The 14,576-nt window shown below is 30.0% G+C and overlaps 1 long non-coding RNA gene across 1 annotated transcript in view; it reads left to right on the forward strand.

Annotated features, from left to right (window-relative positions):
• Nucleotides 1-789: 789 nt before the first annotated feature.
• LOC146997241 (uncharacterized) overlaps nt 790-14,576 on the forward strand; it is a 64,819-nt gene continuing 51,032 nt past the window's right edge. Inside the window, exon 1 of the long non-coding RNA XR_015041248.1 lies at nt 790-946. This is a non-coding gene — a long non-coding RNA (uncharacterized LOC146997241). The remainder of the gene's footprint in view (nt 947-14,576) is intronic.

Below are 14,576 nucleotides of genomic sequence, written 5' to 3' on the forward strand. Positions count from 1 at the left end.
CCTCCTTTTGTTATTCTGTGTTGAGCTCATATGTTTTTTGTGTTACTTAAATGCTGTACGACGCTGTTCGTAACCGTTTAACAGCTTAACATTAAATTTAGTAAATTAGACATTATACTAAAATGCAATCTAATACGGTTCACGGTTACTTTTTGACCGCATATGGTTATTGAAAAATCAACACTGCAAGCTTTAAATCATATGCAAAAATTATATTCTAATTTAGAAACGAGCAGAATGCTGATGTTCTTAATATAAATATATTTTTAAAAAAGGCAGTTTTCAAGTATTTTTGGTCACAATATTTATTTTGAACACACAATTACTTGATATTTTTTCTATTTTCCATTTTCTTACACTTCTACAAAAAAAGATTCATGCAAATGACGATTTTAAGTACATCTGGAAAAATCGCGGTTGTTCATATGCTTTGCTTCAATAACAAAACAAACAAGCAAAAAAGACCAATAATTTTTTTTAAAAACCTACGCGGGTAGCGTGGGGTAGCTTTAGAAAACTCAAAAATTCCACTTCGAGGAGGTATTCCTAGCTTCAAGTGGTTCTCTTTCTCGTTTGTTCATTTCAAATAAAAAAGAAAATTAAAAAAAAGAAAGGAGGAAAATATCTCCCGCGGTTTGCCTTAAGTGATGCCAAGGACCTGTCTTCCCCCTCCCCGTTTTTGTCCCAGACCGGACCCTCACTTAATTGGTCTCTTGGAATATCTCGTCCCCCCTCTCACTTGCTTCATCTCTCGACAGGTATGGAAGAGAAACGTAGGAACTCGGAGAAGCAGGTTCGCGTTCACCTGGGGGTTACATGAACACCTACGCGCAGTCGCAGTCTCGCCCGAACCGGAGCCGCTACTAGCAGTGAGCGCTCCGCCGAAGTGCTGGGAGACAGGTTGCTCGTAATAGTGAACATTTTTCCTATACGTGTAGTAACATAGGTAAGTGTCTTCATGCCATATTTAGTAACATTTTTAACCATTATATTTCATCATGATTATTATGAAATTTATAATAAATGTGGTTGATTCTGAAAAGTAAATGATTCATTTAAGTTTTTATGATTTCATTCATAAAATATAAGCAAATGTGAAAATTCTCTTTCATAAAAACCTTTTCCGGCATCGTACTATCTAAGAATGAACCTACTAAATCAGATTTCGTGAAACTAATGGATTGATAGCAGTATAAAACAAAAGCAGACGATTGATTAAAATGCCAATGTCAGAGATTTAGGATATTGGATATTCTTTGACATTAGTATTTTAAAATGACTTCAATCAGGTTCTGTGAAATTATTAGATTAATAGCAGTCTAAATTAAGAGCAGACGGTAGATTAAAATGCCTATAACATAGAATTTAGGAAAAATACTGAATATAATTTCACATTAGTATTTAGTTCTGTTTTTTGCTCTTCGCAATAACCAGCTGAAGAAAATGCATGCGTCACTTCTCATGTTGAAGAATGATATAAAAGAAAGCGTAACTGTCATGCTTATCAACAAATGGTTACTTATGCCGAAAGAAGCAAAAATTGTCATTGAGAAAAGTGGAAAATATGCTTTGGCAAAGCTGCTTGTAATAGCCATTGTAACATACTATTCATAGCATTAGCGGAATGTTGACTACATAATAGCTCTGAGGAGGGACGAAGCATTTCCTTTCATAAAGGAACTTGAAAGTTTTAATTGCTATGATGAAAAAAAAAATTTAGCAAATTTTAAGAAAAGAAGAGATGTAAGATTATTTGAAAACACAAAATTAACTGAAAATGAACATTGTCAAAGTTTCAGATAAAGTTCTGTAAAAAGATCAAACTAATATTCAGTGGTCAGCAAGAGTAGACAACAGCTTTAAATGTTACTGTTAAGCTGTGTCTAAATGATTGAAACAGCTACGTCGCTTCTGGTAATGAAGTAGCAGAAAGCAGAATTTTTACGCTCTAAAAGCTAGTAATTTCTAAAAAAATAAAAATTGTTAATAGGAGAAATTAAGACTAAATTAATAGCCATCGTAACATAGTAAATAGCCCTAACAAAATATTCTTTATATTATTGTCTTAAAGGAAAGATACTTTTCTTTCCAAACAGTAAATTAATAAAAATGGTTAAACTGCTTTGGTAACTTTTTTTCCGAAAAGTAGAAATATGAAATTTATTACTGCTGTATCCAATATGTAATCCAACAGCTGAAAAATAATTATTGTGTGTAATTTAATTAAAATTCATAGTAAAAAAAATGCATTGCAAGGAATAGTTAATTTCAAAAATTATTTTTATTAAAAAAAAACTTGCGGTTTTTTAATTAAAAAAATGCGTTAAGATAGGTTGATGACATAAATATCCTAGTTACTTTGCTACATATAAAATATAAAGCAGATGGCTATTGTTAGAAGTTGTTTAGTAACCAAACTCAGCTGTACTAATAAAATTTTCTATTTCAGTGTTTAAGGACAGCGGAATAAAAATATTAATATTTTTATATTAAACAAAATTAAATATTTTGTTGTTAGATCGGAGACTTAAAGGTAATTTTTTAACTAAATAAGCTATGAAAAACTTTAAAGAAGTTCTGTAATAGAGATACAGTAAAGCAGATTTTTTTTCTATTGTATTTGAAAATAACAGCAATTTTCCTGTAGATTGCAAGAATCTTTTTTTTTTTTTTTTTTAAACCTCAGAATACACGGCCCTGTCAAACAGAATGAAAAACAAAGTATGGAAAAAAAGAGTACAGTCATAACCGTAGAAGCCTAGCGTAACAATTTTATTAGCCGAAAAGTGGACTTCCAGTCTGCTGACTGTGCAGCTGTCTGCGCCATTTTTTTCTTCACAGGTCATGGACTATGACGAATGGCTATCGCTTTACCCAGTGTTTAAATCCACAATGGATTTTTACACTTTAACGAGTGAAACTACGTGATTGACGTGTGCCGTACATTAACATGTTTATTCGTTTTCGGTTAAAACATAAGATTTTTATTTGAAACTGCGTATGATGTTCAAATAAAAATCTTATTTTTTAACTACTCGTCTTTCAGTTGTGCTACATTTTTTATTGCTTAGATTAAAAATAAATATAATTAATGAAATCATTAAAGTAAATCTATTCATGAATGATATATTTAGAAAGTAATGTTGATTGGTTTTAGTTAACTTTAAACATAGTTCGGAAAACTTTTTATATACCTTGTAATAACGCATTAGCCTAATCTGAAATTGAAAGTATTTATCCATTAAAAGATCATATCAGGCCTTTTTTTTTCTTCAACGTATACATTAGACCTGAAATACCATAGCCTGGCATAAGTACAGCTACGAAAACTTTACGAAAGAAATACGAGAATTTAATATCATCCAGTCAATTTTATACTTTAATTTCAAGGAATTCATATAATAAGTGTGCCAATTTTATTCAAACCTAAAGTTATTTGATAAAATTTGCACTGTTTGCCTCAGCTAATAAGATTTCAAAAGTAGAAGCAAGAAATAAACATTGTAGCAATTAATGTATTGAGGGGTAAAGTGAAAATTTATCAGAAGATACATCAGAAAGATTGCTAAAACAATTTATTGAAAATCTATTTCATGATAATCAGAGTTTGTATGATATTTTAAGTAAATAGGAATAATTAATAATTAGAAATTTAAACTTTTGTTAAAAATACTTTATTTATTTATTTATTTATTTATTTTTTTTAAGCTCAGTTTAAAATGAATGCAAATCAGTTGTTTGGAAAATGTTTGCATAAAAGTTATAATTCTGAATTCAATTAATGTGATTCTTATTTTTCTAAAAGTTTGAAACAAATAAACCCATATAAAAGGGAAACAAACAGAGAATGGAGGGATTTTTAATTCAAATGGGACAGTTACTTTTTTTCTCCAAAAAACTTCTAATTGAAACGTAAAATGCGCAATTAAAACAATTGTAAATTATTTTTCTAATTGTAAAAGCTATTTTTCCTCAAAAATTAGCAGTTATGTTAATGAATTATCACTGTTGCCACTGATAATTTTTAATCTCTATTTAAGTTCCTCATAATGACAATTTTTTCAACAAAACTTCATGTAATTTATTTTAAATATGAATTCAAATTACTGGAAGTGTTATGATAGTAATAATTCTAGAATTAATATTTTGAATGTAACTATGAACGTTAGGCTTGCAATAGCTAAATGCATTGCAATTAGTTATCGCCTTCTTTCTCCCTCAGAAAATGTGAAGAAATTTTAACAAAATTTTGCAACACGAATGGAATTTATTTCCTAAATGATTATAATAAAAAGGTCGGACCTTTAATCGTTTTCTAATAGAAAAATTTGATTTAATAAGAAAAATTGTCTTAAAATAATTTTGAATCATTGCAATTAAATTTGATTTAACACATATTTTAATATGGAATTGAAGCTTGAAGTCATAAAATCGGAAGTAGAATGGTACAACTCGTTTACATTAATTTCTGCGTACAAAATTCTCAACACTGAATATTTGCTATATACATTGTATCAAGTATTTGTAAATGAAAGCATTCAAAGATATATGAACAATAAAATAAGCTTTTACCTTACAGTTTTTCTTTTTCTTCTAAATTTCCACAATTTATTTACTCTGAGTGACTTTTTATTGAAGAAAAATACTTTTTCACTGATGTGATGCTAGTTTTGAACTTGCCAGTTTTATTCCATAACATGGAAATATAAAAATCGCTAAAATGTACTTTGTCTGTTCTCTCAAATCAAGGAATAGCAACAAATACGTATCAGACTGCACTCAGACTATTTTTAACTACAGAAATCCCTTGATTTGTGACAATTCTTTTTTTTTCCTAAAATGAAATCTTAAGATTATAAGATGTAAGGTGACGGTTATAAGATTATAAGATGATTATAAGATGTAAGGTATTAACACTAATTATAAGATTATAAGATGTAAGGTATTAACACTAACTGAAGATTATAAGATGTAAGGTATTAACACTAATTTCATGTTTATTATGCATGCTAACTAGCTATGACAGATATATGACGTTGATGATGTCATGATATTTATTTAATTTAATATAATACATTCTTTCTAGAATAAGATGAATTCTGACATTATAACTTAAAATAGTTTTTTGCTCTCTGCTATTATTAATTATATACGTCATATATAATCTTGTGAAATAGGTGTAAGTGACTATAACTTAAAAGACTGCATCTGAATATTTAGCACTTTTACAGAAAGCAAATCTTAAGAAGAAAAATAAGTGGAAATAACTATCCGCATTTAAGAAAAAAATTATAGAGTATGCAGAATATAATAAGTAAGATTTTACCTGTTACATGAAGTAAAAAACTCTATTTCATAATTCTTAATATTCTAAATTTATTAGTGCTTAATGGAGACAGAATATTGTGTAAATCGTTTCATTTTATCGCATTTTACTTTTTAACTTATTTATTTATTTAAAACATTTCCAGCTGGAAGAATGCTACCAAATGGATTAAAGCTGAAAACTGTTAATTTAGAACATTGAACTTAAGGATGTTATAATAATTATTTACGTAGATATCAAAAAACAGGAATTTAACTTGAAAAAAATCATTCATTGATACCTTATTCCTTTTTTATGGCTGTTTCTTACTCAGAAACCAAACTATGCAGCAAATGAAAAAGTTTACTGAGTCTTTTTATTTTAAATTACATTGCTTTTTAGTTCAAAGAAAACAGCATACAATTTACTTAACGATAACTTTGAAAACCTCCAGTTATATTATCCAGAATTATAAATAACAGATTAAAAATGTAATGAGTGGCTAACGTTTTTATTTCATTCACATCCATCAAGATATTTAAAAATAACTGATTTCCAGAAATATGTGAAAATTTAGATGTGTACTGCCCACACCAGAATTTTTTTTTTCCCTTTCAGTTTCAGTTTTGATGAAAACGTTTTTCATTCTTTCTGGTTCTTTCTAAGAGTTTATCTTTCTATCTGTAACTATCTGCAGCGTACGTATAGCAATTAGCTGTTATTATCTTAGAGACATTACTGTTAATTATAGGTAGAAACATCAGTCAGTTGATTAACTATTTAATGTGTTCAATGACTCGATTGCATGCACGGTAAAATTTGCAGATTCCTAAGAAACAACGGAACGTTCATGAGGCTAGGTGATAAACTTATGGAGAAATTTGAGGATAAGTGTTCGTATGTAAACTTGTTTAGGAACGATTTTTTTAATTCCTTCCAACCTTCAGTTTAATAAATGACAATAAGTATGCTTAAAAATAAAGTAATTAGTAATGTGCAGAAAATAAAAGCTGGGTATTTTTATTAACTTAAATAGTTGACATTTCAATAGAAGAATTAAAATTATATAAAAAAAATCTGAAAGGTTTCAGATTTTAAATTACGTCCAAAGGGGAGTTTTTTTAACGTTTTGTGTGTTACCTTTATTTAACCATAAAATTCAGTTCAACAGCAATGTCGCAAAATAATTTTAAAATGAGCATATCTTTAGAATTTCCAATACACAGTTCCGAATTTGGGCTTTCAGATGCCCAGATTCGCTGTAGGATTACGTCATTCAAAATTCTATGGCTCTAGGTACCGTTGTTTTATCACAATGCGAGAAAAAGGAAACATACATACATTTATGCAGATTTTTCATTATTTAATTTCTTCAAATATAATACAGGGCGATAGTATTTGGTGGCAACGATTTGAAAAGTGATACAGCCTTTTAAAGTTTTCAACGCAAAATCGCAAAACAAAACCAATAGTCCTTCAGGGACAAAGCCCCTTTGGACTAATAAATTAATTTATATTTATAATGTTCAGAATCTTTTTTTTAATACTCCAATAAAAGTTGCTTTCTTCACCGTTACATGAAAAAAAAAATAATAAAAATAAAAATAATTCAAGTATTAGTCACATATCACTCGTTTATTAAGTAAGCAGTTGTTTAGGAAATATTTTATTCATAACTTTTTCAAGGCGGAATTTTCGATTTTTAACGTTAAATAGTGTAATATAAAAATGTACATTTAGTTCACTTTTTGTAACTTTTAATACACGAAAAAAAAAAAAAAAAATATTGTTTCTAGGATAAGTGTAAAATGTGTTCATTTTTTGCATTTTAAGAAGTGTTAAGATTTTTTATGTGCTTTACGAGTCACGGTAATATGTTTATCAATATATTAGATTATCAGTATATTATTTTATCAATATCTTAGATTTTCTAATGTACCTTCCAAGTCGCAGTAATAAGTTCAGCAATATAATAAAATTAAAGAAATAAAAATGAAGCAATCAACATGCATTTTTTATAGCATTTTTGTTTTTCAGTAGCAATATGATTAATAATAGGATATTGGCATTCAGTATTGATAAATGATATGAAAGAACACAAATAATCCCTATCGAAGATTTCAATAGATGATTTGATTCTGTCATTTAGTGAAAAATGCTTATAAGACCATCCCAGCTATCCAAAATACTTATACGATCAAAAGTCATGCGTAACCAGTGATAACGTATTTGCAAGCATGAAACCATGTGCTAGATATAAAATTACGGGACATAAGAAAGTAAAAGCAGTTAACAGATACTTTTATACGATAGGAATTTCAATAATATGAAGTTGTCGAATACGTAACCTAAATTTAAGTTTTTAATAGCTTAAATTAATTTAAAATTAATATCAGTTTATTTTATCCTTAAGACTGTTCGCCAGTTTGCTATCATGCTGTACCTTTCTATATGCTTGTTTGCAAGTGCCAAGATAATGATCTATAATAAGTTTTTGCAGCACCACTTGAAACTTACTGAAAATGAGTTATTATCTGATAGAGAAATCATTACTAGAATTTGAGAGTTTCCAAATGCAGAAGGCACTTTGTTTTCTGAAGCTTCATTTTTACCACTAAATAATAGATATATGAATTTGCAAAACTGTAACTGAATAAATAAGTAATTAATAATTAAACTAAATAATGTGAATCCTAATTTAGTTTTTAATTATAGGCATAAAAAGTTAAAGACGTTCAGATTTTAAACTAAAATTTTAAAACTCCAGAAATGAATTCAAAAGGCGTAAGCATGTGCAAAATTGCTATCTAGTCCGTGGTTGAAGAACTGAAATTTTTTATAATCACATCATTTCTTTTCTTTAGTTTTGCAACACTTGGATTTTTTCCCCTTTTTATTGACTGTGTTTTAGGCTTGCCAACTATTAAAAGTAAACATGTTCTTACAAATTCACATCTCTTTCTATATATAACATTTACATTGCAACTATATTAAAAGAACAGAATTTGCGGCCCAAGCAGGTAGGTCAGTGGATATTATATAGGTTGCCAATGCAGTCGAATACTGATACATTAACACGTTGAAAAGGGCATACAAAATATTCCGAGTAACCAAAATTTTGACTTGAACAAAATCTTCGGCAAATTATGCCTAAAACCAAAAACCAAAATTGCTGCCTAAAAATTGTTGTTATATTTTAGGTAAAAACTGCTTTTCGGCAAATTTTGCCTGAAACAGAAGTTGCTACAGGCATTAATGACGAAAATTTTGAAACAAAAAATATTCTTAAATATAATTAAAATTAAAAACAAGAACGAAGTTGCTTATTAGGAGATATTTAATTCAGAAAACTGGGATAGCAAACTGCTTAACTTTTAACTTTTCTATAAAGATATTTAGAGTATGATGGTCGTAATTTTAGGATAATATCTAATATCATTTTTTGGGGTGAGGGTCATATTTTGCTCTTGTTTGTTTTTGAAATAGAAAAGGAAAAATTCATTTCACCATCATTCAATATCATTTAACTGAAAATTAGTATTAATATTTAATTCTTCGTCTTTAAAAACCAATTACGTTATCAAAATTTTGAGGAATTGAAATACCTTGAGTTAAGCAATATTTTGCATCAGTAAATGTATATACATGATTTCAGGTATATTTAATGCACTAAAAAGGTAATTTTTCTGAGTTCTAGCAGCCTTTTTATATGGCAAACAACAGCAACCGAAATGTATTGTATGCAAATTTCTAGACGTATCGGTTTCATGCGTGGAAGTAGAAGGCTATAAAGAAGAAAATAAAATATACGTAAAAACAGAGAAAGAAATAACGAAAACGTCTGCATTTTGACGTTTTTTTTTTTTTTTTTTTTTTTTTTTTCTTAATACCAGCGCGGATTTTTTTTCAAAAGAGTTGACTGACCTGTACAGACAAAACATACAAGGTAGATTTTGTCTCTTAAAAGATTTCTATTCTGCGCAATAGAATCTTCGTTAGAGGAGACGTATTGAGTTGTTTCGTGCAACAAAGCTAACTACCTCCCCCGCCTCAAAAAAAAAAAAAAATATATATATTTATACTCTGATCAGGTAAACCTTGTTGCATGTGACAACTCATTAAGCAGCTCCAAGCATGGAATTTTTACTCCACCCTGTAGTTTTCAGCAGTATCGATAAAACTAGAAAATTCGAACAATTCCTTTGCGATTTTATGATTCAAATAACAGTGCTTAAACATAGCTTGAAATTTCGGCGAATGAAAAAAACTGGTTGTAAGTTTAGAAAGGTCTGTTACATATAACTATTTACTTTCGATTGTTACTCGTTCTGATCCTTCCTATTTATTTTCTGTCCCTATGAAATTAAAGATCCTAGCAAATTTTTTGGTGATATTCCAAAGATAAAACAATGTAACTAAATAGTGACAGATATTTAGTGCATTAGGTGCTCATAAGAGATATTTTATAATATATACGTGCATTTAAAAAAGATGATTATACGATTTAACACCCTAAATTTTGATCCCAGGTATGCTAGTTTTAAAAACAAGATTGAGAATTTTATTCTTTATAAAATTATATAGTTCCAACAATCCGAAAATTTAAATATCCGATTTTTTATAATGCTCCTATAGATTAAAAAATTTCAATTAATGAGATATTCATTAGGTTTTTAATGAGATAAGAAAAAGCTGCGGTTGCTATTTCTCAAGCCCATATTCGCATCGTTCTTTTTACGTGAACGCACCATTTAGCTCTGCAACCGTGCTGCTCATTTATGAAACGAAAAATAATAATAATAAAAAAAATTCTTTTTCTATAACCAATTCCTCGCCCACGCGCATCCACCTTCAGGGCGTGTGGCTGAATTCGTCTCCGTTTCGCTTATATTCGTATTATGGCGGAGGTAGCAATGAAGCTGAGAAGGCTTTCTTCTGCAAAACCGTGGGAGTTTCTCTTCTTCGACTAGCAGACGTTGGGAAAAGGGTGAGGCCCGTTGGTCCGGGGCCCGCTCAGGAATGTTGTCCCTACCACATACCTGTTTGTCTTCTTCACCGGTACCGGTTGTCGGGGGGATAGATAAAGGTGCATAGAAGATAACATCTCACCATCTCACCTGCCCCTAGGGTTGCCAAGTTGAGCGGTTTACCTGAAGCACGTGTTTGCGGCCCCTATCTCCCCTCATATTTCTGGCGGACTAGAAGACGACGTGACCCCTTGAGGTCAGGACGGCGTCTTATCCAAAGCCGGGGCGGGCAACTAGTTCGGGGCGGAACAACCTACGCGAGGGGAATGTTAGTAAGTGCTCAAATGCAGCTTAACTTGTAAATGCAACGTGTTCAGTTTAGAGATGATATTTAAAATTTCGACGTGAATACTTGGAGGGAGAGAAGGTTCCTTGAAATAGGTGGCTTAAAACCGGCGGTCATCCGGTTGAAGACCTTTCATGTAATCTCTGATTCCCTTGTAATGAGCGAGAGTCCCCCCCCCTCCTTTTGTGCCATGTACCGGATTTTTGATTATTTTTTTTACTGCTGACTTTGGTTGAGCAATTTTCAATGTAATTGCATTCTCAAACAAGGTCTTCAGTCTCTAACATCTTCGGGATTGGATAGTTTGTAAAGCGATCTCTGACAAGTTGTTCGTTTACAAGTATGCATATAATTAAATATCATCTATAGAATTTATATGACGAAAGTAATAATTTAGCGAGTTTTACATTGCGCAGGAAAAGCTCTTCGTATTATACAACTAAATTTCATACACTTTGCTACTAAGTGTTCATTGTAGAATGTTTATAGATATTTAAGTTCATTATGTTTATTTTGTTAAATTCCCCTCCCCCATGAAAATTTTGAAATTATTATTTTAATATGCATAAAAGAGGGAGATCAGGTGCAGTCGTCTGTTCTTTCCTAGACACTTAAGCTGTACAGGATTGCTAACTTAACACAAATATAAAGTTAGCAAAATTAATTTAGAAGACTCAAGCTGCTGTGGTACTTGAGTTCAGCTAAAGCTTAGATTGAAATCCATGAATCATTAAAGTGTTAAACTTACGACCTCGTCAGATTATTGTTGACTTCCTATGCAATGTTTCAATGTAATTCCCAATTTTTAATTGGTGTAAAATGGCAGCAACAAAAATACTAAATTATTAAAGGAGAAAAAAGGTGTTCAGCCAGATTTCGAGGGACAGCTTCCTCGAAATAATAACTTTTAGCAATTACTTTCAACTGGTTCAATTCTGCAAAATGGTCTACTAAATGGATATGTGGAAATTGATATATCCTTATATTCGTATTATGGCGATTATTTTGCTTTAACACAACTAGAAAATTTCGCATCTAAATTAAATTAAAATGATATCGTTCTAAATTTTACTTTGAAAAGATACATAGAATACACTAACTTAGCTGGATAAATAGAATTCTACTTATGAATGAAGCTTTTTGTCTAAAAGCGATGTAAGTTTGAAATGAAACTTCCAAAATATTCAACTCCATCAATATGAAAATCAATGTTAAATTTACAAAGATTATCAAATCTAAACTCTCCTTTGTATTGCTGCCAATGAAATTGGTATGGAGCTAAGCAAAAGACCATTGCATACTTTGTTTTAACCAAGCAATCCAAACTAATCAGTCAATAAATAAATAAAATAAACTAATTTTATATGGTATTTTTATTTCCCTATCTAGCAACACTGAAGAGCAAAAATTTTATATGAATATAATTAGACATCTAATACGCTTAGGCGCTTTGTTCAACATATGACGTGACTTAGATTTTAAGATAATAAAAATAATTCAATTAACTTAAGCCAAGCAATACCATTTTTTGCAATAATTTTTTATCTTCGAAGCGCGAATTCGCACCGCACAAAAATATTAACTAATGTAACTTAAACAATAACTTAAGATCAGTTTCTGTGATTTAGCTTCTACTATAGAATTAATATTTCAAGGACAGGATTTAATACAAAAATGCGTCATCAAAACGCCTCGATCTGAGGTACGTTAGCTTGGGGCTTCTGACGGGATTCGTTTACAAACAAAGGAAACATTTTGTATGAATTACTCATACTCAGTATTCAAAATGATTATTGATAGACCATTTTGTAATTTTTATTTATTCAGATAATTTTATAAACGATTTATAAAAAAAGCCATTCTCTTCTTTTAATAGGATTACTGTCATTTAATATGTTAAAAGAGATCAAAAGACCATACATAGAACGATGACTTCTCACTTCAGAGAATGAAACCCTTTTTTCGGTCGCTGATTATGCGAGATGATGCCTTTTCAGTACATGAGCGGAATTCTAGTGTTCTTTGAACGGGTAAAAATTTGTCGCAGATTTGACTTTTTTCCTTCTTTCCATCAAAATATATTCTAGGATAGGCTTTACTTTGAACTGACTTTATAAACAAAAATTATTCTGCAATTTTATATAGGTAATTTAAATTTAGTGTTTAAAACGCAACATCCTCACTTTATTCCGTTAGATCATCGCAGGGTAGAAGGAGAGTAAAATTCTTGTGCTGTGATTGTTTCGTTAATTAATTAAGGTGTTAATTAATTAAGGTTAGAGACATACCTGCCTGACAATGAAAACTTTATAGAGACCTTTTTAAAGAAATCTACCTCCTATTAACGTTATGAGAGATATTTTCAGATGAGGATCTGATGTCTATACTATTTGGCAGCAACCGGTTGTCAAATCACCGCGTATTCGTCACAGTATCATTTAGTTTAAGACCCCGTGCTAAGAGGGAGGGGTTTTTTTTATTTTTTTATTTTTATTTTATTTTATTTTATTTATTATTTTTTTTAAGCACTATCCAAATACCGTCATTGTCAGAAATGGAAAAAAAAAAAAAAAAGTCAAACAACTAATTACAATCAAATTTTCTTTCAGCCTCAAACGAATTCATCAGTTGCATCTGGTTCATTTTGCTTCCTTTTCAGGTTTTCAGATACCCCAGTGATGTGAAAAGAAGCTTAGCTAATATCAGAGAACGTTGCTCTAAAAAGCTATGTGAATTTGAAAGCTATGGAAGTGTTAGTAGTAATGATAGTGTTAATAGTGTTAGCAAAGGGCTGACAGCCATTACTGCAAACGAGGTAGACAATAGTAAAACATATTGCATCACAGGGAGAATGAGAAAAATCTGTTTGGAGATGGTGTCCAAGAAAGTGTTTACTGAATTGAAAAGAAAACTTCTTATGCATCATTCAGAAATTTTTAGATTGTTCTGAAATCTAGTAAAACATCGTATAGAGATTTATTTCTTTTCGAAGATCAAATGGCAGTTAGAAAATCAACAATGCAATGCACCGAACAGCACCGGCAAAAATAATACATTCATCCAGGTGTTGAATTGTTAAGAATAATACTATTAGAATCATTTAAATTCTTTGAGAATGCATCTGTGATTTTTTAAATGGGAAACTCTAATGGACTTCAGCATATATATATGTGTGTAATAAACACTCATCTTTTCATAGAATTTTTATTTGTTACAGCACATATGCTCTCAGAAATGACTTTGAAAAAGACAGCATTAAAAAAATTGATAAATTTAATAGAAGCATTAAAAGAGTACTGTCTTCTGTTTCAGTAAAGGAAATAAGAATTAAATATAAAATAACTAAAGGATAAGAGTTAATTAAATTACAAATATGTATCTAAGTTCTTTAAGAGTTATTAACCAAGAGATTTTATGAGCTGGCAAACAAATCGATCAGACACGAAAGAGATGCATCAGAACTCATACGAGTTTTTTTAAATTTAATTTTGTTTTAACACAACTAGAAAATTTCGCATCTAAATTAAATTAAAATGATATCGTTCTAAATTTTACTTTGAAAAGATACATAGAATACACTAACTTAGCTGGATAAATAGAATCCTACTTATGAATGAAGCTTTTTGTCTAAAAGCGATGTAAGTTTGAAATAAAATTTCCAAAATATTCAACTCCATCAATATGAAAATCAATGTTAAATTTACAAAGATTATCAAATCTAAACTCTCCTTTGTATTGCTGCCAATGAAATTGGTATGGAGCTAAGCAAAAGACCATTGCATACTTTGTTTTAACCAAGCAATCCAAACTAATCAATCAATAAATAAATAAAATAAACTAATTTTATATGGTATTTTTATTTCCCTAACTAGCAATACTGAAGAGCAAAAATTTTACATGAATATAAATAGACATCTAATACGCTTAGACGCTTTGTTCAATATATGACGTGAGACTT

This window comes from Stegodyphus dumicola, chromosome 5 (assembly GCF_044657685.1).
Source record: "Stegodyphus dumicola isolate Sdum_Otavi_A_Nest chromosome 5, ASM4465768v1".
Taxonomy (NCBI): Eukaryota; Metazoa; Arthropoda; class Arachnida; order Araneae; family Eresidae; genus Stegodyphus; species Stegodyphus dumicola.